The sequence below is a fragment of the Clarias gariepinus genome, chromosome 12, assembly GCF_024256425.1.
Source record: "Clarias gariepinus isolate MV-2021 ecotype Netherlands chromosome 12, CGAR_prim_01v2, whole genome shotgun sequence".
Lineage (NCBI taxonomy): Eukaryota > Metazoa > Chordata > Actinopteri > Siluriformes > Clariidae > Clarias > Clarias gariepinus.
In genome coordinates this window covers 8,258,275-8,285,762 of record NC_071111.1, presented here as the reverse complement: position 1 = coordinate 8,285,762, position 27,488 = coordinate 8,258,275, and the positions used below count along the sequence as shown (strand labels likewise).

The window sequence follows — 27,488 nt, the reverse complement described above, 5'->3', positions numbered from 1 at the left end:
CACACACACACACAGGCCTTCTACGATCAGTGCACTCTGAATAGATTGGGCCTTTCTGGTTTTATTTTTGTTGCATTTTTATTTTAACTCTGCTTACGCCTGAGGAAAATTAAATATTGACTTTCGTGATGCCCCGGCTGATTCTGCTCTGAGAGCGATTGACTGTTCCAGCTTTTGGATGTGGTGATGCGTTTTTAAAGCCCTCGGCCTTGTTTGTGAGCTGTGTGTGTGTGTGTGTGTGCATTAGTGTCAGACAGATTCAGGACACTCCTGAGTGTTGAAAGAGCCGAGGCGAATAATCCACAGAGCGTCGGTACACTTGCGTCTCTGACACTGCTTAGGGTTTTACTCTCCTTCCTGAATTATTCTAAACAAATAACTGCCCCAGATCTCCCTCTGTCCTGCAGTCACAGCTCCGCCTGCACTTTCAGGCAAATTCTGTGTATAATACATGGTAGGGTCGAGCTCCAGTGCGTCGTGAGGGATTCTCTGGCTTTGTTCTGCTCTCCGATTTCCCACTTCCTGTTCCTCAAACCTTGCAGTTACAGAGCACAGACGCTCATCTTGCACAGAGTAGTGACGCTCATCCGGGCGCCTTCACCTAGTCACGCCCCTCACTGCACAGAGTAGTGACGCTCATCCGGTCACCTACACACTGCACAGAGTAGTGACGCTTATTCAATTCAATTCACTTTTATTTGTATAGCGCTTTTAACAATTGTCATTGGCGCAAAGCAGCTTTTCACAATCAAAATTATTTAATGAATCAAAATGATCAGATTGTCCCTGGTGAGCAAGCTGTAAGCAGGGCTGTGGCAAGGAAAAACTCCCTGAGATGGTAATGGGAAGAAACCTTGAGAGGAACCAGACTCAACAGGAAAACCCATCCTCATTTAGGTCAAACAGAAAGCAGGAATTGATCTGCATTTATACTGTGTGTTAGGTGGCAGCCAGTTCAGCATACCAGTTGATGTTAAATGATGATAATATGGAGTCCAGGTAGTTATTGGAGACTTGTAGGAAATTCCAGTCTTGAACTATCGAGCAACTGCAGCCAAGTCAAGTCCTCAGAGAAACAGCGGTCAACACCAGTCGAGGCCAGGACTGCCTTCATGGTAGAGTGAAACCATCCCTAAACACCAGACACACCCCAAAGAGACACACAGGGCATCCAAGCGACTAGATCTCTAACCAGAAGCAGGGCACCAGGATGGGTCAGACAGGTCCAGAGGGCAGAGGGAGTCTGGATCACTGGCAGCTCAGGAACGACGTGTAGCTCGACAGAGAGAGAGAGAGAAAGAACATAAGAGGGGAGAGCAGAAGAGGAGAGATAACAGTTAGGTATGGTCACAGTCACATAATGTATAATGTAAATGTATATTTAGTGTAGAGTGCAAGCAGAGACTCCAGCAGGACTAACTATAACAGCTTAATAAAAAGGGAGAGCCAGAAGGAAACACAGACATGAGGGCTCCCTAAGATCAGAGCAAACAATCACCTCACCGTCAACAAACCTGAGTGATCCCTGAGAGTGAGGAAGACAGCATCTAAACATACCAGTTCACCTAATACTCTACGTCCATGAGTCCCCCAGATCTGCCCCTTTACCCAAGACAAATCTATTTATAAAAATGCTTGATTAAATAAATAGGGTTTTTTAAATAACCCTAACCCTACTTGGGGGGGGCGGGGTAACACACTTGGAGAATAGCGCTATCCGCTCCCTCTGCGTGCGCAAGCTTACAGACGCCCCTGATTGGCTGTAGTTCTGTGAATAATGTGGGAGCACTAAGTACCTCTCATCCCGCCCCTCTGAGAGAGCTCAGCCAATCAACTCTCTCCTGACCTTCGGCTGTGAGAGGTTACAGCATCACCTGGGAACCGAACCAGTGATCTCCGGATGATAGCACTTTACCACTGCGCCACTCGGAGGCCATAAATAGATTTTTAGCCTGGATTTAAATGAAGCTTATTTATGCATCTACCTGAACAAACAGACAGTAAGGCATTACAATAGTCCAACCTAGAGGTGATAAAAGCATGAACTAGTTTTTCTGCACTGTTTAGTGACAGTATATTTCTTATCTTGGCAATATTTCAGAGGTGAAAGAATGCTATCCTGGTAATATTATCTTCATGAGCTTCAAATGAAAGGCTGGAATCTATAATCACACCGAGGTCTTTTACTGTTGCACTCGATGGAACAGCGGGCCATCTAAAGTTACAGTGTGATCTAAAATCTTACTTCTAGCTGTATTCGGTCCTATGACTTATCAGGATTAAGCAGAAGGAAGTTAATTAGCATCCAATCTCTTATGTCCTGCACACATTGCTCAACTTTAGTAAGCTGTTTTTTCTCATCTGGTTTTGCTGAGACATATAACTGTGTCATCAGCATAACAATTAAAAATTAATACCATGTTTACGGATTATGTTGCCCAGTGGAAGCATGTAAAGGAAAAAAAAGCAGTAGGCCTAAATCTGAACCTTGTGGAACACCAAACTCCACTAGAGAGCATGCAGAATAATCACCATTTACAGGATTATTTTTGTTATTTTCTACAGTTTAAGAGTGGAAAGATTTGTTGATCTAGCTACACTAGGAGCTTTTCTATAGTTCTGGATGCTCTCCATCCTTGCTATTTAAAATATTAATTAAGCATTTCACTGCATATCGTACTGTGTACGACTGTGTATGTGACAATTTGAATTTAAACATTTAATACGGTAGCGTGTTGCTGCGCGTAGATTATCACTATAACACATTTTAATTGAGACAAGATAGCTTATCCACACTGCACAGAGTAGTGACGCTCCACAATGCGAAGAATAGTGACGATCATCTGGTCACCTTCACTGAGTCATGTCTCGCACTGGACAGATGCTCCTCCAGTCACGTCCCACACCGCACAGATGCTCCTCTGGTCACCTCCACTGAGTCACGTCCCACACCAGACAGATGCTTCTCTAGTCACCTCCACTATGTCATGTCCCACACTGGACAGGAGCTTCTCTAGTCACTTCCACTGAGTCATGTCCCACACTGGACAGGAGCTTCTCTAGTCACTTCCACTGAGTCATGTCCCACACCAGACAGATGCTCCACCAGTTACGTCCCACACCACACTGATGCTCCTCCAGTCACCTCCACTCTGTATCTCTGTTGTCTCTCCCATGTCTTTCTCTGTTGAGTTCTCCCCATCTCTTTTTCTTTTTTTACTATTTTTCTTTTGTTTCTCTCTCTCGATCTACATGTTCTTTTTGTTGTTGTTTTTTCTTTCTCTATTTCTCCCTATTTTTTGTTTTTTCCTTTCTCTCTGTCTGTTTTTCCCAATTGTGCTCTTTATTTTTCTTTCTCTCGTCTTTCATTGTTAATATCCCTCTCTCTCCCTCTCTCTCTCTCTCTCTCTCTCTCTCTTTCTCTCTCTCTCTCTCTGTCTGATGTGTTCCCCTGTTATTTTTTCTCACATGTGGGAGTAAAAGACTCACTTTTGTCTGATTACATGTTCCAGGCAATTATCAATCTAAATTTTTTTTTTTTTTAACAAAAGAGCAAGTAAAAAAAAATTAAAAAGACCTCTTTTAAAGGTGCAGGAAGAAAAGTAAAAGAAAGAAGAAAGCGAGAGAGAGCTGACAGCCAGTCATCTGTGAAAATGTTCCATAAAAAGAAACCCTGTGTTTTTTTTTTTTTTCCTCTCCTCACTGATATTTAATTATCTGCCGTTTGCAGGAAATGTAGAGACTGGAGGGGTTGCCAGTGTGCCAATGAGACCCCTGCCGTCTAATCTCTAACATGTCCACACACACACACACACACACTGCACAGCTCCCTGTAGAAATAGCCGGAGGAAAGTGTGAGGTTCAGGACAGCGGCAGTTTGACAGCTGGGCGTCTTGTGTTTTTCTCTGAAGCTCTGAGGAACACGTGAAATCTTTCTGACGTGTGTGTTTGCGCGTTATATGTTCGGTGTTACACTGTATTGCTTAAGATGCTGTATTTTCTCTTATGTGATACGTGGATGTAATGATTTTGCACACACACACACACACACACACGTTCAGTCATGGTCTCCGCACACGGCACATTCTTCATTCTGTGTGGTCTCGTAAAGCCGTGTTAGATCCACCTCCTGCAGTGACCGTGTTTTCTCACCTTTTCTAATTAGTCCTTCTGCGAGTGTGTGTGTGTGTGTGTGTGTGTGTGTGAGATTTTTGTCAACAGCACGGATCCACACCTCTGACTTCTCCTGATTCTCCTCCCAGCTGTTTTTTCCCCCGCCGTGTGTCTCACCATGAGCGTTCTGGAGAGGAATCGGTTTTCTCCTTATGTAATGTGTGATTTTCGAGAAGTTCACACTCTGAACCTTGTCCTCTGTTTCCTCCGCCTCCGTCTCCCTCATGTCCTCCTGCCTCCCCTTCTCTCAGCACTCTCACTCAATCATTTATAGGGTTCCCTCACATGCCTCACGCTGCTCTCATCTCAGTGTCTCAGCCTGCACCGACTGACCGACCACGACCCACCCACTCTCCAACCGACATCCTAACGCAGCCCATCCAACCAATCCACTGACTGAGCCCCTAAAACTAATAGACCCAACAACTTACCCACAAACCTAAGCGACCAACCATCCTCTTGGTCTCTCTCTCTCCCTCTCTCTCTCTCTACCTTCCTATCTCTTTCTCTCCCTCACCCTTCCATCATTCTCTCTTTTTATATCACTCCCTTATTGTCTTACTTTCTACCTTTTTATTTGCTTTCTCTTTCTGTCTCAATCTCACTACTCTTCTCACATGCTCTTTTCTTTTTCTTCGTTTCTTTCTGTTTCTCTCCACTTCTTTCCGTATCTATGCATCCGTCTGTCAGCGTCTCTCTCTCTCTCTCTCTCTCTCTCTCTCTCTCTCTCTCACTTACTCACCCTCTCTAACACACACATGACACATTCTTTCTCTCTCTCTCTCTCTCTCTCCCACTTATTCTTTTCCTCAGTTTTTGATTTTGTTTGTACAGTAGAACTTTGAGACTTTGATTGACGTGTGCCGTGGTTAGTCTGTACTCGGGACCCCCTGGCACCTGGAGACCTTAGCCATCATGCAGAGAGCATGGCTCCCGGCTCCTCTGGCAGATTAGCATCGTAGCGAGGGAGAGGGGAAGTGTGGAAAAGATTAACACTGATGGTGAGATGGAGGGAGGCTGATAAGTGTTGTCTGTCCTGTCATCCACCACTGCTGGAATGGAGGGACAAACTAGGAGCCGTCTCGTCATCTCTCTCTCTCTCTCTCTCTCTCTCTTTCTCTCTCTTTCTCTCTCTCTCTCTCTCTCGATCTCTCTTGTCTTTCTTCAGCTCCTACTGACACTTCATCCAGTTAGCATTCGAGTGGCTCCCAGGATGCCGTGTTGAACATAAGCCGAGAGCGGACTCTCGAACGCACGCACACACGCGCACACACACACACACGCCTCGTAACCATTAGAGGATTGCTCCTTCCTGTGGCTTTCCCTTCCTTTTCCCTCTAGGCTTTGAGATTCAGAAGAACATCTTGAACATTTCACAGTGAAACCTCACACGCTCAGGTGTATCAAAGGCTGGCTTTCAAACCCAATTTCATCGCTTTACCTCTGTCTCCTTTACTATATCTGTTAAAGTTTTTTTTTTTTTTTTCTTTCTTTTCTTTTCCCAATTATAATTCTTTAACTTCAAAGCGAGAAAACCCTGGCTCCGCCGCTCGTCCTTCTGCTTTCAATGTATGAGACCTTTTAAGCCGTCACGTCAGAGCTGTCTATCAGAGAGAGCGTAACACACACATGAAGAACATAAAGGACGCCAGGCGATGCTGTTACGCGGCTGCTTTTTTCCGAGTCATTCCGTCAGAGCTCTATCTAATCTCGGTCCAACTCTTGAGCTCTGCGAGGGAGCAGTTTTTGACCTCGGAGCGACCGAGTGGTGACGGCTGTCCGTACGCAGAGATGATCAGTGACAGGAACGCTCCGGGGAGAAAAGCTGAGAGAGAGAGAGAGAGAGAGTGGCGCTCTGCTGGCAGCGATAGACCAGCGTATGTTCTTTGTTTATTCCGTGCCTTTGCACAATTGATTCTCAAACTGCTCTCGCTACAGTATCTCCGAGCGCATGCAGATTGCCAAGTCCTCTTCTTTCTCTCTCTCTCTCTCTAAACATCAGCCTAAACTGAAAACAGGTGTCTCTGTGATCACCAGCGAGCGAGACTCATGAGAATGAACAAAAGAGAGGAAGAAAAAAAAGTATAAGAGTAAAGTTTTAGAGGCAGTCTGAGACATAGATTATGCATTGCCATGAGCATCAGGCTTCATCAGGCAGATGTGTGCGTGGAAGAGGGAGAACGCGCGTGTGTGTGTAGCCGACATCTTAACAATAAGAGCTGACACCCAGGTGATTAGGAAGCATTACGACTAGCTGGAGGGCTTTCGAGACGGGCGGAGGTGGAGGCTGACGGAGGGTGAGGCGCCTCATTAATCTCTGTCTGTCACTGGCTCTATGACCTCCCCTTCTCCAGCCCTTCCCTCCACACTTATTCTGTCCATCACACACCCCGCATTGTTTTTACATCCCAGGCGGAGAGATTTAGCCACACGCATTCTCACAAAAGAGAGACAGGTGTGCTTGTGTCTCTGTCCGTCTCTCATCCCAACTTCGGGTAAAACGACCAGCTCTGGAAGATTATCCAACGCATTACTATTGTTCTTTTTTTTCTTCTTTTTTTTTCCCCCCAACTCTGGAGTAAGGAATGTACTTAAGTACTTGATATATGATCGTCTAATCAATTAGTTACTCAAAACTCTAAACAGATAGCTGTGATTGTTCTTTGTGTTCCAGGGTTACTGTCCAAATAAAACCAAGAGTGCCAATACTTTTAACAGTGTGTTCTTTGAAATATTCTGGGTAAAAAAAACATGAAGGTAGTTGCGACCCCAAGGTTTATACTCTTGTTGTAATACGGTAGTGTTTCTATAGCAACACCGTACACAGTAACTAACCATGGCCAAAGAAAACGTAAAATTGTTTTGCTAACATTACAAGCTGCTTGTGAGAGAACGATTGCGATCGCAGGGGAGAACATGTTTCTCATACTTTCCACAACATGACCTGTAACTACATTCCTTGTAATCAATGGCCGAGGTGTAATAGGAACAAAACACTTCTGGACGTGTAGTTAGAGAAAGAGTCGTATAAACTAATAATCACACAACTCCAGACTCCATGACTGTTTCCCAACACGTCATGTTTTATGATCTACTTTTATTTGACCTCAGATGCTTTTCAAAACAGATGCATGCAAAAAAAAAGTAATCTCCTTTTACTACAGTACATTATTTTCATATTAATGACATATAAAATGTTCCAAGGTTAAAAACTACATATACTCTGAAATAGTTGAACATCTGTGTGGCAATGAGAAAACCACTAGTTAGTCAGACCAACCCGAGAAAAAAAGGATTTAGTTTGTTAGAGAGCATAAAGATTGATGTCTAGACTGATCCTATGCCAGATCAATGGGTACATTATAATCTGGGGTCGCTTCAGTTGCTCAGGTCTAGACTCAGCAACGTTATGGGGCAACAAAATGAAGTCAGCTAACGACCTGAATGTACTGAATGGCCAGGTTATCACTTCTGTGGAGTTCTTCTTCTCTGAAGGCACGGCCATATTTCAGGACTCAGAGTGTGGGAGAGAGGTTCTGGGAGCACGAGGAATCATTTTGACACATGAACTCGTCACCACATTGTGTGCCATAATCGAAGGTGTTTTAATAAAGTCGTAGAATGTGGGACTAAGGTACATGCGACAAAAATCATGATGTTTTCATTGCATTACAGTATTTATTTTAAATTCTTTCAACATGGAATAGATAATCTGCTGAGTGCCATGAGCGTGACCATCAGAAAAATATAATGGTCTTCTACACCACAACCATGAAGTAATACGCTACTGCTTGTAATATGTTATTGAAATACCCAAGATGTGTTCATTACAACATCAACTTAAAATGCTGTTCTCCCAGCGACCGAATGTACTGCGTGTCGTCTCCTGCGTAGTGAGCATGTACAGCGATTGGGTCGTGATTTGGGATCCTGGTTCACCATATAAAGACAAGTTGTCTGATTTTTTTTTCTTTTCTTTTTTTCCCCACAGAAATGTGGAAAAACTCAAGTAAATAAAAATGATCCATTGCAGTTTGTGGTTTAAAAAAAGACAACTGCTTTGTGATTTGTTTGGCTTCAGTGTTTTTTTCCCCCTCTTTATTTTAATTCCCGTCATACCGTTGCTTTTAATTTATTCAGTTTATTCAGTTGTCTGCCAAGCCTTGGTCTCTTAGCCTAAACAGTAAAATGTTATGTTTCTACTAAAGTTTGATCGATTAGTCGGGTTCTGTGTTTCATTTCGTATAGCTACACTCTCAGACCCCGGGCAGCAGTGCATGCTGGGAAGGATACTGCGGCGGCGGTTGAAATAAGAGTGTGTCGAGCTGGATATGGATATGGGTGTAGTGTTTAATGAGAAATGTTTTTTTTCTTTTTTCCCATTGTGTAGGTATGTCTTGCACAGAGGATGTTGCTACTTTTTGTTTGTGTGTGTTAGTTAGAGAGAGAGGTAGAAAGGGAGTTTATGTTTAGTTCACAGCTGAGGCCCGTTCACGGCCCGAGATTCTGTGGTTATTTAGCCTAGCGGGAGCAGTAAAGGATAATCTGGGCGTGACCGGTCCGTTTGGACCCGTTTAGACTCCACACCTTACCACACGGTTAAATCCACACACATGAATAGGACGGTCACGACTTGTTAACTCGCCACTCAGCTCCAAGACTTGTTCACGACAAGTGTTGTTCACGCTCTCAATAAACCCAGTGTGGTGCCGGGTGATAACCCACAGAGACCTCGGAAATGCTTCTATACCCTGCAGCTGACGGTTCCAGTGTATAAACCCACACACACACATACATAAAGTACAGGTCCCGTGTGATTCAGTCACAGTGACTGGCTGGACCACCAGTGACCCGTGCTCCTGTGTGCTCACATCTGTCCAGCTGCTTTGACAGATGTAGTGAGTGGGAGGTCCATAAAAAAAAAAATATGCTTAGGACTCTGAATCCTCTGCTGACTCGGTGTGAGCGAGTGCAAAAGTTTATGCGCCCTCAACAGCAAGAGGACAAAGAGCTACAACATAAGATTTCACATGTGGAGTTTCACCTGAAATCTTTCTCCATTATTGTTTAGGATATTTGACGTTTGACTTTACTTTGTTGCTCAATTAACTCAATTAACTTAAAAAAAAAAAAAAAGAAGTTATTTTTAGAATATTAGTAGTAGTATTAGTTTTTCAGCAATTTAGTATTAATAGTGGTAGTTTTTAGTTTTTTGGTAGTATTAGTTTTTAGTTATTTAGTATATTATTCTTAGTAGTGGTAGTGGTAGTATGACTTTTTGGTATATTTAAAATTAGTAGTAGTATTAGTAGTTTTAGTATTAGTTTTTAGTAATTTAGTATATTTAGTAGTAGTAGTAGCAGTAGTAGTAGTAGCAGCATTTTTAGTATAAGTTTTCAGTATATTTTGTAATAGTAGTAGTATTAGTTTTTAGTAGTTTATGGGCACTGGTGTAGGTAGGCGTTTCACCTGCCATGCAAAAGGCGTCGGTTTGATTCCCATCCCATGCCCAAACCAAAGCCACTGGATGCAGTGCCAGTCCCAAGCCCGGAAAAATGAGAGGGTTGCGTCAGGAAGGGCATCTGGCGTAAAACCTGTGCCAAGCTTTCACAAAACCAACACCATACAGTTTTAGTAGTTTAGTTTATTTTGTACTAATATTATTTTTACTAGTTTAGTGTACAGTATTTAGTAGTAGTAGTTTTAAGTAGTTTAGTAGTATTTGTGTGTAATAGTAGTAGTTTAGTACAGTCTTTAGTATTAGTAGTAGTATTAGTATTTAGTAGTAGTTTTTAGTGCTTTAGTATACAGTATTTAAGTATCAGTAGTAGTAGTATTCAGTAGTAGTAAGTTTTTTAGTAGTTTAGTATACAATCTTTAGTATTAGTAGTAGTATTAGTATTTAGTAGTAGTAGTTAAGTAGACAGTATTTAGTATTAGTATTATTTAGTAGTAGTAGTAGTTTTGGTAGTTTAGTAAACAGTGTTTAGTATTAGTAGTAGTGGTAATTGTATAATTGTGGACATCAGAGTTTAAAAAAAAATAGAAATGTTGCAAATACACACATAGTATGGATGCAATATTCTGTCATTTAAAAAAATGTTTAAGTTTAAATTTCTTCGTTTTATGCAAGTTTACGCGTTTAAGGGAATTTATAATGGAGGAATAGTCTGACTAAGATCAGTGTAAAATCAGTGTATTACTGCACTAGTAATATTTATGCCCAGCTTTGGCCTTCATAAACCTCTTTATATCGTGCGAACAGTTTCAGGGTCCTCTCAGGTATAATATTAGTATTTTCCTAACGTATCTGAATAGTCTTTACCCCATTCTGCTCGATAAAATGTGCAGCACAGTAGCATTTCATTTTCTTTTATTTACTGTATAAACCGTAAAAGATGCAAAATCTTTTATTTTAACCATCTGCTCTAATGTATTAAAACGCCTCTCGAGTGGTTCCTAAAGAAAAGAGTAGTGCTTGAAAAAGGACGAGATTTAATCGTCTCAACGAGGCTCCTTTTTTATTTATTTATTTATTTATTTATTTTTTTAACTGCTTGTTTTCCATGTACATTTTTCAGGCCAACAACAGTCAAGAGAAATCCCAAATATACTTCTGGAAAATGAAAAACGCATACAGGTTTGTGTTTATCTCCACTCGTTAGCCGGCCACGTATAAGGTAAATACCGGGAGTACTTCGTGCTAAAATAGAAAAAAGTTGAGCCTAGGTAAGACCAAATTCTTTCCAAGTGACAAACTATATCTGGGATGTGTTATAGGGGTAAACACTTGGCTTTGAGGAGGAAACACTAGAGAAAAACATGTGCCTGGATGCCTGACATGCAAACCAAGAGAGGTTGTGTGATTCTGGGTTTTCTTTCTTTCTGACTTTCTTCAACATTTTCAAGACACAGAAAGGCTTGAGGGCTGTTACAGTAATTCAGGCAGTAAACAGCGTGTTTACCGGTGTACATGTGACAGTTCAGGCTCGGTGTAACACGCTGCGTGGGAATCCATGGTGTCAATTCATTAACATCAGTTTATTCCCACAAGCCGGATTTCTAGCTTTTGTGTCAGAGAAGCGTGAGGTTGAGACGGAGATTGTCTGACTGCCTCTACAAATTTTGGAAGGTGTCCAACAAATTTAAATTCAGATTTTATGTGTCACGTACAGTACACAACCATACACAGTACATTTAGGCATTTGGCAGACGCCCTTTCAAGCGACTTGAAAAATGCTTTGAAGTTTCCGTTATTGAATAGATACTTGCACTGCGTTACCAGGTTAAGGACACAGTATGATACGGAGTAAAACACTTACAGTATACCACCGTCTGTCATTCAAACTGAAGAGGATAGAGTAGAATGGACAGGTTTCTCTACAGTACAGGGAAAATAACTAAACTAGAAGAATACATTGAAACTAAAGATCAAATTTCCAATAGAAAAAATTGGGATGGAATATAAAAATGTCTAAAAAGTTACAAATATACTTAAAATACAAATATATCAGTTACAATATGTGCAAAATGTTATTGTAAACAGGAAAATATATAAAAATTAAGAAGGGTAAAGATATGGTGTGTGGGTATGACACAATGAGCGGTATGAGTGAAACATAAACTATGAAATGAATTGGTGTGTGTGTGTGTGTGTGTGTGTGTGTGTCAGTCAGCAGCAGTGTTATTTTAACTTTTAAAGATGTGAACCTGAGTAAGAGCATCTGGAGCAGCGATAATACAACAATTTAAGTGTTATTTAATACATATAATAAAACTGTAAAGTTTGCCTGTCTGTATATTGAAGATATTTGCGGAAAAAAATTGGGGGAGACGCAAGATGAGTAATGGAACACATTAAGATGTTTTTTGGAATTTATGTCTATTTGTTTGTGCAGGCATCATGTAAAAACTACTGAATAAAATTTAATGAGGTACATTTTTTGAGTGTGCAATTTAAATTCACCTAATAAATGTAGACTCTTACCTTCATTCCGCGCACTTCTCGGTAACGTGTAAAAAAAATTTAGTTCATTCCTAAATTCAACAGATGGCGCTGTACATTTTTTTAAAACGCACTTATGGGTGTGCAATTAGATTCACCACGCACAAAGTCAAGGGCACAGATAGTCAGAAATAAATGATTTCTTTTCAGTTTATACAATAAAACTCTTGTTTAATCTGGCCACCTATTTATAAAACTTTTGACTGTGGACTCGGGTAGATTTTTCAGAGGCACTGTAGGACCACTCCTGTGGTTTGTCTTTACTGACTGTAAATTGATGAATTTTTCCCTCTCTCTCTCTCTCTCTCTCTCTCTCTCTGTACGTGCACTAAAATCCCTTTTTCAGAGCGAGGGCAAAAGCCTTACCGCTAGACACTAACATAAGCGCTGTGGGTCGTGTTAAAATCCCCACCTCTCCAGCTTACTGCTCCTGCACCCAAACCCTGGCCCAATTAAAGGAATAAATAAACAGCAGAAAGGCAAATAATAACATTGTAAAGCCAGGTTACAAGAGCTGGCACGGGGCAGCGTGGGGTAGAAAAAGTCTTGCCTGTTAAACGGAGCCGGCCGACTCGGGCGAGAGCGGCTGGCGTTTACTGGCATCCGTAACGAGGCTTTCCCGCTTTACGCCGAACGCAGTTTTTTCCACCCCATCGGGCAACAGTGGCTAGGCCACAGCTAAGATGGCACATCTGTCCGACTGCTTGTTCAGAGTATTGGTGTGTGTGTGTTTAGGTTACTGGCACGCTAACCTCCTTTCCTTCTCACCCCCCCACCCCCACCACCACCACCACCATCTTTCAGCTAATTGAGAGTCGGTAATGTTTTCATGCTCGGGTTTCTGTTGGAAAACGAACAAGCCGAGTTACTGCACTTCAGAAGAATGAATGAGCGAGGCAGCTTTTCAGTCTTAATTTTCTCGGTTTAAAAATGTCATCCCAAGAGATGTTTAGAAAGGAGTTGAAGTCTTTCCAGACATAACAGGCTTCTCTATCTTTGGAAGATTGCAGGCTTCTGTCATTTCAGTTATAAATTATAGAATGAATTTGGAATGCAGCCTCAGCACCTTGACGCTCGGCTCCGTGTTCGGTCTGTCTTCAGTGCGATATCACAGGAGGAAAAAAAAACCTGTTTGTCTATGACAAGTAGCCGTCAGAAGCACGGAGACATCCAGCACTGCGGGGGGAGTCAGATAAAGGAGCGACCTGGTAGAGCAGAGTGGACGGCTGAAGGTTGAAGGATGCCGTGTTATAAGTTGAAAGCAGGGGGTTTTCATCTGCTCTCATTCTGTAGTGGCGGATTAGAGCAGGAGCATTAGCAGAGCTGATAAAGGAAACTTTAAGTGTTTAACTTTATTTATTTATTATTTGTCTTTTAAGCAGGCCGCTCAGCTTGTTATCAGGGTGTCAAATTGAACCGCTACAGGTCAGGCAGTGTGAGCACGGTCCACCGGATCTGCTCTGCATCACTCGTCCCCGCCGCACTGGTGACATCATGACGTACAAGCGGAAAGGGGTGGAAAAATTCCACTAGTCCATTTCCACTGGGAGAGAACAGACAGCCGTGCCCTTTGAATAAGAAAGGGGGTAAAAAAAAAAAAAAAAAAAAAAAAATCAGGGGGCCAGTGGAAGAGGGAGAGGAAAGAAGCCGTCAACACGCCTCTGACAGGTGTGGTGTTTCTGCTCTGTCGTCATCATGCTGGATCTTTGAACTTTTCAGGGATAGATCTGGAGTGAATTATGGCCGTAGACCATGGGCTAATCTCTCTCTCTCTCTCTGCCTATTTTTTTTTTTCAAGTGTAACCTGATTACCTGGACACATTCAACACTTCAAATTAGTCTTCCTACACAATCTGTTACATTTCCCCCTTTATCTCCTCTCCATTTATTTTCTGTCTCACGCTTTTGATATTTGTGTCTGTCTTTATCACAGACTCCAGTGATTAATCTCTTCTTTTCCAGTGTTTAGTCTGTCTGTGCATTCGACAGGAAGTGTGAATCCTTAACTGCCCAGGACAATAACCCCAGGACATTATTGGCAAACGTTGGCTAGTAATGTTTGTCATTAGTTTATCTTTAAATAAAATGATACCACAATTTAGAAAACATCAATGGATTTAGTGCATCGTGAGTGCATTTAGTCTTTCTCTGCTTATATTGGGTTTGTGGTGTTTGCTGAGGATTGACTCATTTTAAAATACTAGGGTTTCCAGGTATTTCTCTGGTTACTATTTTTAAAATGATTATTTTAATGACATTTTTTCTGTATATTCTTATACTGGGTATTTTGATTCCCCTTGAATTGGACTAGACGGGAATTCAGTCTTTTTGTGATTTTTATATCTGGTTTGGTGTGTTGAGGTGACTATCTTTAATGAAAATGGTGTAAGTTACTGGTAGACACATCAGGAATCATGATCTCCATGTAATAGTTGCATGAACACCCAATGCATAATTTGTGAGGCAGAAAGGATCCATTTTGTCTAGCTGGAGTTGTTGCTTCTTCTGCTCTCTGTTAATGGAAGGGTCACAGAATCATGTAAATCTATTATCCTAAAGCTGCAAGAGATTGAAAGTTAGCAGGGGAGCTAACTTTGGGCGGGAAAAAGTAATGCTGTAAAAAGTGTGAAATCCCAGCGATGAACATTGGGAAAGATTAACTGCTTCATCTCCCAGTTTTACAACATTCTGTGGATAAAACTGCCATGCATGTTGGGTTTTATGCACCATGTAATATTTTATTAAAATATGTTATGAAACTTATCTGCACATTTACGACAGACGGGTTAACAATGGTCAGGGTTGGGGGATGAGGACGTACAGGGAGTTGAATGTCATTCACAGATGTGCTAAAGTCAGATGTAAGGGCTCTCCCTTAACAAAGTCTCTGAAATACTGCCATCTCTGGCAGGGGGGAAAAGAGACAGCCATAAAGAAGAGCAGTAAAAGACTGACAGGGCTAAAGTCAGGCCTGTGTAGGACCTCTCCATTGCACTCATAAATAACGCCGGTCCAATGAGGAAAGCAGCAGGTTGCTTCATGAAGCCTTAAACCAGGCTCAAGTCATCAGTTGGAGTTGTTCGAGGCGCATCGCTGGTGTAGATATGCACCTCTGGCTTTCCAGGTCTGGTAGCTTGTCGGTTTTATGAAGGGCGTCTGTGTTTGTTTTATAGCGTTCTGTGTGGTGTGCCCGTGGAAACTAGGCTGTGGCCGGGGCTGCCCGGGGGCATTTCATTTCGGTCTGTGGTATCCTCGCCCCACACATACCCCAGTTACTGTTTACAAAACCATCTCATGATCTATTCACTTGCTGATCCAACCAGCCTGTAAATATGATCTACATGAGCACAATTTGGTCTTGAGGATCTTCATCACATTGATGAGCAAAAGAAAAACATTACCTCCGTAGCAATATTTATGTAATAAAGGAGACCACATAATTTCTGAATTGCTTACAGACTGTGCCACCTGGTTAACTTCATAGGAAATGGTTTTGTAATGCAATCAAAAAAAAAAGTCTAGACCAGTCTGTCAGTATCAAGCCTGAAGTGTGCTGCTAGCAAGTTTTCAAGATTTACCTTGGGAAGAGAATTGCCATTTATCCTACACTTGTACTCCTAGCCACAGAGGGTATATCAGTGTCTTCAGAGTGGAACAGGGCTTCTCTACTCCATATCTAGACATTCCGTTGCATGATGTTTTATGGCAGACATGATAATACCCAGCCAAGGCCACAAAGACAAGCTATGATCATCATTCCTCAGCAGTGTCTTTAAGTTAATACATGGCTGACAGCTTTCACACAGACCACTCGGTTTCTAGGTAGAGTTTGCCTTTGAGCTGCATAAATCAGCAACTTGGTAATATGCTTTCATCGCCGTTTCTGCTCATTTTTCTCCCGACAAAAATAATTAAAGGGAGGTGGCCTGCTCAGCTTATCTCTCTCCAAATATGGCTCTGTTAAAGAAAATTCATTAAATATTTCTTTACCCTAATCAAAGCATCACCAATCTGGTCACTAAGGACACCCAAACTCTAACCACTGTTATGAGTCAAGACCTTTACCTTTCATCTGGTTCATCTGATCACCCCAGATTTACAAAAAAAAAAGAAGAAAGCCATCACCTGTCACTAGATAATCCAGTACTTTGCATTCAATAAACATGACCAAGAATCACATACCCCATTTAAACAAGAAGCTACAGTATTGAGTACTTTGGCAAATACAAAACAAGTTACTGCTCAATAATATATGAAAGCATTTTTATGCTAACTATGAATCGTCCATGTGCATGAGATATATTAATGTTTTTAAAGTCGTAGTCCAGTTTGAAAGAAACCCTGACTACTGCAGAAAATGTGACCAATCCTTCCCACTTTGATAGAAACTTTGACTAATCCCTGCTTTGGCAGAAACTTTCACCAGTCCCTGCTCCAGCCGAAATTTAGACCGATCCCTACTCTATCAAAGTTTGACTAATCCCTGCTCTGGAAAAAAGATTGACCAGTCTCTGCTTCAGCAGAAAGTTTGAACATTCCCTGCTTCAGCAGACGTCTGACCAATCCCTGCTCCGGACATTTGACCAATCTCTGCTGTTTAACAAATTCCACCCTCTCCTGCAGAAACCTGGACCATTTTGTCCTGCTTCTGCCGAAAGTTTGACCATTCCCACCTTCTCCTCCAGACAATTTGATCATCCCACCTTCTCCTCCATAATCAATCACATTCATTTATTACAGGAACTTTGATCAATCCCACCCACACTGCCAGAATCTTTGACCAGTCCCTTCTGCTCCTGCAGAGTTTTTAACCAATAAAAGCCACATTCATGAGAAGTCTTAGAATACATTAGGATGGATTACCAAACAGTTTGCAGCTTTCATTATTCTTTTGTGGACAGCTAATAGTTTATTAGTTAATCTGCGGGCAGGATGTCTGCGTCTGAGATCAGTTCTTAATTGGACATGGTTCTTTCCATGACTACCTTAATTTTTTCGCCTACATCCACTCAAACAGCGTTCTCTGAAAAGCAGTCCCCACTCTCCTGCTGGGCACAGACGCATTGTTACCATGGTGTACATTTAAATGCGGCGGGAACATATGGGCTGAAGTCATATCATGTGCATGCTCCAGCAACTAATTATTGAACACAGATCACAGAGTCTACAGTTACGTTCTTAACTACCATTGAACTTGTGCAATTTGAACTGACTTTAATTTAACACAGCAGTGGTATTTCAGCAGAAAGTCACCATTCTTTATAAATTATAGTCTTTGTCCTTGACATGTTATTTACAGTGGAAATTCTTAAGCCGACCAGCTGTAGCAAAAACATCTCAATAAACCACATTGTAGTTATGTCATAAGCCATAAGTTGCATATCCCGCTAAGCTGCTGCATTTGGCCAACGACGTTGGGAGGCTGGCTTAAGGACCGTACGTCTCACTGACATGTTTAATCCTTTGTTTTGGGTCCCATGGCTAAGCTTCCATGTTCTCCATCCGTGTTTTTTTCCCTCAGCCTCATGTCTCCACTCCCCTAGATCGGGATGCATCTTTTCCTCTCCATCCGTTTCTGTAATGGCTTCCACAGGTGGATCTGCTTCATGAACTTTATTTCCCAGGAAGGTACTACAGTCGCACCCTCGCCGTCTCCCTCTCGTGTATTGGGTTAGCAGCTCCAGCTGTTTTTTTTTTTTTCCCACACAACGCGTTGCCATAGAAACAAGCACTTCCAAAGGCTCCAATGGATGCAAATGGCGCGTGTCTATGGCGCGCATCCGTGGTCAAGCTCCGTCTAGCTCATCTGAAGCGTTCGTCACCCAACCGCTCCTCTTCCTACGCTCTTCCTTTACTTTACTTTTGCGGGTGTAACACTTCTCTGAATGTGTGTGTGACCAACACAAGCATAAAACTTCACCAGCATAACTTCACCAGTGTTGTTCCGGCTTTGTTTCAAGCATGGCGTGGAAGTCTGGTTACAACGACTGCATTAACTCGCTATTTAAGCACTGTTCAGCTACTCTTTCGTAAGCATTTGCAGTAAGAATACATCTTTGTTTTTGTTTATGATGACCTTTTATAAATAAAAGGCCTTAAGAATGAGCTTGTTTTCAGATTTTAGTACAGTGAAGATTCTTTCTTTTATTTTCGTCACATATATTTCCTTTCTATCATTCATCTGTTAAGTTTCATCCTTGCCATAGAGTCCACCATCCCTGATTTCTAAGTAACGCTCATTTTCTAAGACCTTGCTCCAAACCTCAACCTTCTTTTTTTTTTTTTTTTTTTCCCACCTCGGCACGGCAGTCGACCAGAACGAGACCTCATGTACGTTATCGTCTTCCCTGTTCACACACACACGAGCCCGCTGTAATTTTTTTTACGGGAATCTTACCAGGAATCGTCCCGGTCCGTTGCCGAGTAATTCTCCCCAACGTTTTGATTTTGACTCATTTGCAGTTTAAAAGCAGCTTATTTTTTAGTAAAGCTGTAAAACCTCGTGCAGCGAAACACGTTTCGTAAGAGTCTCTTGAAAGACGGTTGAAATAAAACGCAAACCCATTACCGTTTATTTTGTGTACCGAGCACAAGATGCAAGAGGCAGCAAGAATTACATAGTTACGTTCTCTCCCACACACACACACACACACACACACACACACACACAGTCTGGTGATATGATCTACACAATACTGTCCTGTCTGTGTGTGTGTGTGTGTATAATTGTTCCCATGGGAGGCTGGGCTGCTGAAGATAGGCTTGTGTGTGTGGTTGGGAGAGGCAGAGATGCGCTGGTCTGCTGCTATCAGCGTTAATTAAGGCTGGCCTGTCAGCCTCAGGAAGAAGAGCTGATAAGTGCTGAGTTCCTCGGAGGGCAAAGGGTATGAAGTGAAGGGTGTGTGGACATGTGTGTGTGTGTGTGTGTATATGTGAAAGGGCTGAGGTGAACTTTTTCCATGCCTGTATGTGCCCTAATAGTGCTAATAATATTTTGTTTTGTTTTGCGAAAACACTTTGCGTGTGTGTGTGTGTGTGTGTGTGTGTGTGTGTGTGTGTCTTCTGATGACTGAGCAAGGAAAGATCTACAGATCGAACATTACGTTTATCCCAGATGCACATACTGTGTATAGAATAGCACACTGCGAGGCATTCTGTTTTAATAAATTAATCAACCACCTCACGCAAACAGAAGAAACTGTTACAGAACCACTAAAGTGATTCTTTTCTACTAACGACACTTCCTGAAGTGTTTTATTCTTCTTACACCACAACAGCCTTGTCTCGAAAAAGTATCCGTTATAGACATGGTATGCTCCTTTTGCGTAACAGTGAACAAGTCAGCAGTGCATGTAATCTTATCATGTAACTGAGAAATGGTCTGTGCTGTAGACTGTACCAGGTCCTGACACTGGAGACTCCTTCCCTAAATCTTAAACTTCGAGACAGCCTATATATCGAGCATTTATCACACAAGTCTCTGCGCAGACTGTTACCGTCAAAATGATAATGTTTTATAATTAATGTGTGCATTTATGTAATCTTTGATTTCCCCCCCTTTTTTTAGTTACTGAAAATAGGGCTGCAACTAATTTAAAAAAATGTATCTATCTGTCTATCGGTTCTGTCTATCGGTCTACCTATTATTTTTATGGTTTATATAGTAATTATTTTCTTAATTAATCCTTTTGTGAACATGCCAAAAAATAGTAGCTATAATTTCAGTAATTAATCTTTGAATTTTTTAATCTCCTAAAATATTCATTTACAAATAAAAAATGCTAAGAATTGCCCAGAGAATCTGGAGGCCACAAAGCGCCTGCATAAACTGATGGAATTTATGGTAAAAAAAAAAAAAAAAAAAACTTGCACACAGCTGTTTCTTCTCTGTAAACTCAAAGACAGAATACATTAACTTTTACATGAAATTTATTAATTATATCAACTGTATTGATTTCACAGAAGAGCTCATGCATGTATCAGTTATTTTTCACATGAAATCTATGAAAGGAGGAGCCACTTCAAACTTTAACTTTTACCTAAAGATCGAAATCGAAATTTTCTTTCAGGAACAATAACTGATCACGTCGAAATAATTAATTCCAGTCCTAATAGACAATGATTCAACACCTTCTGACAAATCGGATTTGAGAATTAGTACACAGATGAGTAATAGTTCAAGCCGCCACATTGGGGTTTATGTAGTTCTCGCCATCTTTTCTGACATAGCAGATGAAAGGTAAAGAGTGTCGCACTTAAAGGTGTTGTATCGTAAAACGATCGTGAAGTCAGGCGGCCTCCACAGGGGAATTTATTGCACTGTTCCTTTAACACGTCACATGATTTCTCCGATGGGTTTAAAACCTCCTGAAAGTCGACGACCAGTTATTTAACAGCAGATCCTAAACACATTCCTCCTTTACCTCTCTCTCTCTCTCTCTCACATGCCTCCACACACTTTCATGTCCTGTACACACCCCGTAAAATCAAGCCCAAGTGAGTTATATCGGCGTAAGTTCGGGTTTTATTATTACATTTTATTTTATCTATTTTATGTGCTGGTGCTACTCCAACATTCTGAACCCAGCTGCAGTATATTTTGTTTTTATCTGTTAAATGAGGCAGTATCGGGTAGAACTCGTTGATTGATTCCCTTGATAACGCCTTACAGACTCTTCCCTCAGAGCTTATTGGTCTTCTTCCAAATTCCTCAAGCCCAAATTAACGTCCGAGTGAAACGAGGTAAGAAAAGCAGGACTAGACCTTGAATCTCTGTTCATACCAGGATTATATATACAGGATTATGTTTAGACTAAATCTGGCCGTCTGCCTTTTCTGTAATTCTTCTTTTTAAACAACGTTTATGATGAACTGTTGGTTTAATCTGGCGCTTTTATTATTATTAAATTTTTTTCGACTTCAGAAAGTGTTTAAACAGATTAGAAAGTCAAAACAAAGTGTAATAGAACAAAGTTCTTGACATTTATATAAACGCTCGTTCTGTTCAGGAGCGAAAGTAGAAAAATTATCTCGTATCTTTAGTGCTTAGAGAAATTTAAATAAAGATATAATATCAGCTCATTTTCTACTCTCAATCAGAACAAGTGTTTATGTAAATGTCAAGAACTTTGTACTGATTAAAGCGAGTATGAGCAGACACATGCCTCGCATGACTCTTTTGGACTCCGGCTTTTTTTTCTCCTTTTTTATAACGTTAGTTCTTTTACTGTATGTCTTTATTGTCTGCGTTTATTTATTTTTTTTTGCTGTTTTTTCCTTTTTTTTTTTTTTTTTATTTGTAAGACTTTAAATGAAAAATAATTCATTATAATTGATTGAATCTTTTTATTATTATTATTTAACCTAGAATATTTGAGGTATCATACTGTACCTTTTTCATACTGTATCATACTGATTTTAGGTCTTCATTTTAAGGTTATATTTGCTTTTTTGTAACGCATAATTTAAAATGGATTAAATTGCAGCCCGTTCACAAACTGAGCTTATTGTTAACTTTGAGGTCGACAGACGCTACGTTTACACTTAAATTCTATCTGAAATAGTTTAGAATACAGATTGCAATATGTGCATGGCTGCTGATTCAATAAGATTTTAATCAGAATTGCAAAAACTAAAGTAGTTTTGTCCGCATGAAGATTTTTATCTGCTGAAACATAACAAGTAGTAGTACTGTATTTTTTTAAAGGATAGTTTAGGCTTCCTGTCTTTTTCAAGAATTTAATCTCATCTACTGTATGATTGGTTAGATGCTTTCCTACTGTATGTGTAAAATGTGTGTGTGTGTGTGGGGGGTCTATTTAATTTAAATGTTGCACGATAACTCCTCATTACACTCTGCGTCAGAGGGAACAGAGCTAAAAGCCATATTGTTTAAACAGTGCAGAACCTGTATAAGGAAAACAAGATGAGAGAGAGATATAGTGAGGGAGAAAGAGACTGAAATGGATGAGTGTTTAGCACACAGATGGGCAGCGTGGAGAGATCGAGAACTTCTCTCGTTAAGCCGTTAATGGCGGGTGAAGAGCTAGTTGACCCCAAACACTTCATTTTTCTATCCTCTTCGGAGCAGTAGTAACACTTCCCAGAAACTTTCACGGCCCTGTTTTCTCTCACTTTCCTCTTTTTTTTTTCTTTTGTTGGGTCCAAGACAAGGAGCTGTATTTATGAAGCATCTCCGAGTAAAAGGACTGATCTGCATAAGCACACAGATTAAAGGACACAGCTCATAAATCGAGGCCATGTTCACATGTATGGTTAGTTTGTTTGATTTCATTTTATCGCACTGTTAAAAAAAACAAAAAAAAAAACTCCAAATCGAAATGCAAAACAAAACCAGCTTTAAAAACACTCACAATATCACGGAACATAAAAATCAGCACATTGAGCTGTAAAGGAGACAAACAAAGGTTATGTTCACTGCTGATGAGGTGGAACCGCTGCTTAAGCTTACACTCGAATACAAAGTCAACAAAGCAACAGTCTGAGTCACTTTAGCTCAAAGATCGCAGGACGAAGGACGATTGGACGTAGTGGTAGAGCAAGCATTACCATGAACAAGCTCTGTCTCCCAATTAAAAAGGATTTTAAAATTACAGTCTTTCGTGAAACTCAACTCTCAAGAACAAGTGTGTATATAAAGTAATAATAATAATAAGAGTTTTTTTGAATCTGTAGAAAAAAAAAATCTTGAGATTTTTTAGAAATTAATTTTCTGTGGACAGGATGTAAACATGGAGACGAAAGAAGTCTTTGGACTGTGTTTAAACTGTAAAACAATAAAACAGAAATAAGACCAGGGTGACTTGTTACTTAAGTACGAGCAGCGTTCATGTCAAGTCAGAATGTCTGTAGAACTGGTGTTTAAAGAAGACATTAATCACAGAACGCTGATGAGACCCAAAGCCCACCACAGTCGTTCTCGTGAAAATCGACAGATAACTTTCCACCAACAAGGAGATGCATCCGTCTGTAGTAACTGTACAGACAATCATTCACCAACACCACTTGCACCTTACAGGAACTCGGCTGGGAGTTATCGCCATTCGGGATGTTTTTCTGACCACAGTCTGTTCATGAAGAAAACTTTCTACCTTGATGGTGTCCAAGCACTAGTGAAACACTGTGATAAGTGCATTAGTGTAGCAGGGGATTATATAGAGAAATTAAGGGATGTTTTCACTCTCATAACTGTGTTCTGATTTAAAACACACATGCCATTTAGTCATCTCGTACAATTAGTTTATATAATCGAAAATCTTATGACACTCCCTGTATTTTTCTTATAGAAGTTTTTTGTTAAATTAATTATTTTTTAATGTTACTTGTAGGAAAAACATCAGTCTACTTCGCTTCAGTTGCTTAAGGTTTCTAACAAGGTTTTAATGTAATATTTGTTATTATAATAATTTATAAAGTGCTTTACATCTAGTAAAAACAAAGTAAACATAAAAAAAGAGCACAAGCTTTAAATGCTTTAAACAATCCAAATAAATAAATCCTTATAAAGGTGTTTTACACTGATGAGGAGAAAATATTAAAATAAAATAAAACAGTGGTGATGATTATTAAATTATTTTGAATATGAACAAAGCTACTTTTTTTTAATTAGCTTAGACATTCACACTAGCTACTAGCGAGCTTTCATTTCCTGTGCGTGTCACACGGAGCTGCAGCGAATGATTGATAAAGCGGCAAGCAACATTTTAATTATAACTTCCTCAATTCCATGCAAATGAAGCTTGATAATGAAAATCAACAAATCTAAACTGTCGTCTGGGGAAAATTCCTCAGGCGCAGGGCTTTATATATTCTTTCTGTAATGCTTTCTCCACCGAAGCCTACTCTCTTCAGTTCTGTTTTATATAAATATATTTATAGTCTGGTACAAGTTTTCTAGATTGCAATACAAGTAAGGAAATGCAGAGGAATTAATTTCACTCTATTCACGTCTCCCGCGTCGAATGAATTTCCGTCCTTTTATTCCTCCTTCAACTGTTTTTATCAGTCTTGAGCATTCGCGCCTCGTGCGAGCTGCAGGATGCTCATCGTGATTGCACACGGAGGCTGTGGAGCCCAAGCGGAGCGACATTTATCCTGAGTAAACTGTCTGTACGTGAGGCCAGCTGGTGCCTGTGGTCTGGAGCTGACCATAATGAGTGTTGCTAGTGAGGAGGTCAGTGTATTAAAAGGCGGTTCTGAGAGAACGTGCCGGTGGTGAGGAGCCTGCTGGAACATCACCAGAGCTCATTTATTAGTTTACACTACAGCGCAGTGGTTTAGGCAGCACTGGGTAGCCTGTGTGTGTGTGTCTGTAGGTCTGTATACACCACCATATTTTTACTTTGTTTGATGGTTGAAATGATTAAACTCAAACAAATGTAGGATTAATCAAATCCGCCGGCCACAAAAAGTGACGAGGATAAACCTTGTTTAGGCGTGTGTTAGGGAATAGATGCTCTGTGTTCCCCTGCGTGTTTACACGGCGTTAACAAGGCGTAGTTAATCAGCATGGCCGCGGTGTACTCAGTACCGCGTGTGTGAATCCCGATTTAGCATTGTATGTGTGTGCTTTCATTTCCACATTTTATGTCCATGCTATCAGGCATAGAAACTTCTCACTGCCTGCTCATTCAATTCAATTCAATTCAATTTTATTTATATAGCGCTTTTAACAATGGTCATTGTCCCAAAGCAGCTTCACAAAAAAAAAACAAAAAAAAAAAATTAAAGATTTTTTTTTTTTTTTTAGAAAAGAAAAGAAAATATTTGGAAGTGTGTATGTGTGAGAGAAATGTGTCTAGATAATAATGAAATGAATGAATGATGAATGAAATGTCTCTGATGAGCAAGCCAAGGGTGACGGCGACAGTGGCAAGGAAAAACTCCCTGAGATGGCAATAGGAAGAAACCTTGAGAGGAACCAGACTCAACAGGGAACCCATCCTCATCTGGGTGATAACAGATAGAAATAACATCAAGTGTGTTGTGCAGGTGAAAGTTCAATATATCAGAAGTTGTGTAGATTCAGTTCAGCAGTAGGTGCAGAGGGCAGATGGGGTCAGATCACTGGAAGCACAGGAGCAGGATGTGTAGCTCCAGCCATCATAAAGCAGAATCTAGCTGGAGCAGGTCCTTCTCAAGATGCCTTAGAAACCTCGCAGGGTTGGCCTTTGTCTACTGAAGCTGGCACAATCTCCAGATGTCTCAGGATGGGTAGAAAAATACAGAACAGATGGAGAGAATTAGCGTAGTTGCCATTCAGGATAGGTGTACTGGAGTATGAGGTTATGGGATGAGTTACGTGTATGCCAGATTAAAGAGATGCGTCTTGAGCCTACTTTTGAATTGGGAAACCGTGTCTGCTCCCCGAACAGTGTCTGGAAGGCTATTCCAAAGCTTTGGAGCCAAATATGAAAATGCCCTGCCCCCTTTTGTAGATTTTAAAATTCTGGGAATTACCAGAAGTCCGGAGTTTTGTGATCTTAAGGGACGTGGTTGGATTATAGCGTATCAAAAGACTGGTTAGGTATGAGGGAGCTAAACCATTTAAAGCCTTGTATGTAAGTAGTACTATTTTGTAATGAATTCTAAATTGAACAGGTAGCCAGTGCAGGGATGATAATATTGGGGTTATATGATCATATTTTCTGGATCTAGTGAGAACCCTGGCGGCTGCATTTTGGACTAACTGTAGCTTGTTTATTGAGGACACAGGACAACCACCTAGTAATGCATTACAATAGTCCAGTCTGGAGGTCATGAATGCATGAACTAGCTTTTCTGCATCAGATACGGATAGGATACTCCTAAGTTTGGCAATATTTCTAAGATGGAAAAAGGCTGTTTTTGTGATTTTGCTCATCAAACTAATCAGTGTGTGTGGGTGTGTGTCAGCTCCAGGTAGATGTACAAGCATATACAAGGATGTACAAACACCATCACTGAATACCATTCATTATTAAATATAGTTGCAAGCAATGATGAGTGGGCCCAAGCACTCTTCACCGAAGTCAAAGGGCACAGCGGGCACGCAGGTCCAGGTTGTCGCCGATTATATAAATACTATAGGAGGAGTACATCAAAATCCACTGGGTGTGTTTTACAAATGACCCAAAAAACTGACTTTCAGTTGAGTAGAGCCCATGACATGAAATGCTAAAGCTGATCAGCTCAATAAGCGCTAAATGTGTACCAGATTTTTGAGCATGTTAAGACCTCTCAAAAAGCACCAGATGCTTGGGAACAAAAGAAAATCTTTAGAAGAACAAGAGTGCTTGAGCCCTAATTATACACTTGGTAACACCCATGCCCACGGGGACCAAAGGCATCAAGGTGTCTGGTCTGATCCCACAGAAAAGTTAATGCAGCCCAAATCGGCAAAAACACTGGCCATGATGGAAAGGCACCAAAACTCCAAGTGAAGATGCAGGTCTAGGGTTAGTGTCCAGCAGGCAATAAACTCGTCATTGCTGACCCGGCTTCCAAACACCCCAGAACCTTGTTTGATCAAGCACCTATGGAATGCGCTGCCCGATCCACTGAGGCCCCACCGTGCAACCTACAGCACACAAAGGATAATGCCCTAAAGGGTCAGAGCTGCCCAGGTGGCACAAGGCGGGGGGAATTGTTTGAATATTATACTGATATAGCTGATAGTGTATCTGGAGCTTACAAGAACAGTATTGTGTCAAGTGCATTTGCGAAACCCATTAAACTACATGATGAAACTGTCTCTTATGAAGACCTTCACAGAAAAGCAAGACCAAAACGTACCTTTGCTGCAGAGGAGACATGCATTTAGAGTCACCAGGCTCAGGAATCACCAATTAACAAACAGCACCTCAGATTAGAGCCGTTATGAAGGATTTACAGAGCAGAAGCAGCAGATACTGTATACATCTCATTATCAACTGTTCAAAGGAGATTAGTGCATGTTCTGGAGCCTTAGGTGTGGAACGCATTGTATGCGCACAAAATTTAGCAATTTTTAACATTTTAGTCTCATAAACATTTTAGAGGTGTACATATTTGACTCGAGCATTGACAAAGTAGAAAGTGAGTATAGGAAGGTAAAGCAGTTCATACACAGGCTACAGCGAGAGGCAGGAACAGAGGTCAGGACAAGAACCGGAGAGGGAAAGAAGTGAAGCAGAGAAGTGTGAGGAGAGGAAAAAGTCAGAAGAAGCCTGCTGTGATCGAAAACAGGGGAGGGTGGATCAGCTCGACACACACTGAGCTGACAGTGTTCTCTCAGCCTCGCCGCCCGTACTCTGGAAGTCATCATGGCCGC

The 27,488-nt window shown here is 41.0% G+C and overlaps 1 protein-coding gene across 2 annotated transcripts in view; it reads left to right on the top strand.

Annotated features, from left to right (window-relative positions):
- erc1b (ELKS/RAB6-interacting/CAST family member 1b) overlaps positions 1-27,488 on the top strand; it is a 220,985-nt gene that overhangs the window by 130,764 nt on the left and 62,733 nt on the right. The gene's annotated exons all lie outside the window — the stretch shown is intronic.